Consider the following 2079-nt stretch of genomic DNA (forward strand, 5'->3'; position numbering starts at 1 on the left):
ACCAAAGGGTGCAGGAAGCTAAAGCGAAGTCCCGGGCTCGGTCCGGGGGTGCCAAGGCGGTCATCTCTCCTCCTCCTCCTCCTCCTCCTCTTAGAAATGTGGGTACTCCCTCTCAACCTATTATTATTTCCTCCTCAAGTTTGACTCGACCACTCCCTTCTGCCCAACTACTTTCCGAGCCGGAGAAGAAGAAGCGCAAGACTTCAGAGTCTGGCCCTTCTTGGGAAGGTGGGGTTAAGGCGGATGCTCTTGCATTCGTCCGAAAGAACATCTATCCTTTTATAAATATGGATGATGCTTCTGTTCGAAACCACCTCACCACTCTGGCCGAGGAAAGTTTTAGGGCGGCGGGAGTTTGTGGCAAACTTTTGGACATATTTGAGAAGACTCCCCTCAGCTCCTTGGGGGCTTCCCCAAAGGTTGAGGAGCTGGAGGAGAGGCTTCTTATGTTTGAAAAACATGAGAGGGAGTTGAAGGAGGAGAGAGATAAACTGAGGAAGGAGAGAGATGTCCTTCGGGAGAAGGAGAGCCAGCTGCGAGCCCAATGTACTATGGAGGTGAATCTGAGGAAGGCAGCCCAGGAGAGTTATCAAAGCTTATTTAAAGATATGGTGGAGGTGAGGAAGGATTTGATGAACTCTCGGAATGCTTATACTGAGTTGGAGGACTCTATCGCCGAGGGCGCCGAGGAGTCTTGGAGAATTTTCTTGGAGCAGGTCAGGGTCATAGCCCCCGACTTGGACCTTTCTCCACTACATCCTGACAAGGTAGTTATCGATTGCGCTATTGTTGATCCTCCTGCCCCCGAGGTCGTTTCCGAGTCAGACCTAAAGACTCGGGGGCAGAGGATTATTGAGTCTCCTCCTCATTCCAAAGATGCTCCGAGTTCTTCAACCCTTGCCCCGACTTCCTCTTTGGCTCCTTCTCCCGGTCCTGGTGGCGCTTCTCCTGGTGGTGGTGATTCCTCTTCAACTTTGAAAAAATGACTTCTATTTTATGGCTATATGGGGGCCCGGCCTGTGGGTCCCCCCTTTTTTTTTAAACTCCTATTTATTTGTTGGTGGTTGTGAACAATTTCCTTCTGGCCTTTCAAGGCCGTAAACAAAATATTCCTATCCGTGCCCTTTTTTGGATAAGGGTTTTAAACAAAATAAATGCCCTTTTTTGGATAAGGGTTTAAGTTACCTTATGTGTGCGCATGCTTTTCTGTTTTGGATATGTTTGATCTTTTCGGAAAAAACCTTTTGTTAGCTTGCATTGTTTTCTCGAGCCTTTTTCGTGCAAAGGCTTGTATGCAATCTTTAGGCTTTTTTCAGGTTTTCCTATCTCTGTTGTTATCCTTTATACTCAACTTTTCTTTAGTGAGTTTTTGCGACTTAGGTTATTTTTGTGATGCGTTTTTCATCTACTCGGAGCTCGGTTTTCTTTTACTCGGAGCTCTTTCGAGTTTGTCTTACTCGGATTTCCTTTCGACTTAGGAGTCGTATAGTTCCCGAGTTTAATACGATCAACTCATATAACCTCTTTACGCCGACTTGTACCTCGTCGTTTCATCCTGACGACCATGTTAGGTCGGCTCATGGGATTTTCACGTTTTGTCGAGCTTAAGTCGGCGCGTTTCGTAGAAAGACTTATAAAAAATAAAGGAGGATATTAAGAGAGATATTGTAAAAAAGATCTTTATTAATTTGGAAGGTACCTTTTTGCTACTAAGGGTCTTGACAGTATGTTTCCCTTAGCCTCTACTATGATGCCTCGTTAAAAACCCCTCTCCAGAAAAAACCCTTTTTGGGAAAAAATCATGAAGCTGGGAAAAGAGTACATCAGGGAGTAGAGTTCGCTTCTAACTGTAGTACCTTTTCATATTACAAGCATGCCACGACCTTGGTAGCTCAGTGCCGTCCAGGTCGGTTACTTTATAATAACCTTTCCCTAACACTTCCTTGATTTTGTATGGCCCTTTCCAATTTGCGGCGAGCTTTCCATCTCCTGATTTGTTGACTCCAATGTCGTTTCTGATTAGGACCAAGTCAGGCAAATGTTCTTCGAATGACTTTCTTGTTGTATCTGGTAGTCATC

The sequence above is a fragment of the Arachis duranensis genome, chromosome 6 (assembly GCF_000817695.3).
Source record: "Arachis duranensis cultivar V14167 chromosome 6, aradu.V14167.gnm2.J7QH, whole genome shotgun sequence".
Lineage (NCBI taxonomy): Eukaryota > Viridiplantae > Streptophyta > Magnoliopsida > Fabales > Fabaceae > Arachis > Arachis duranensis.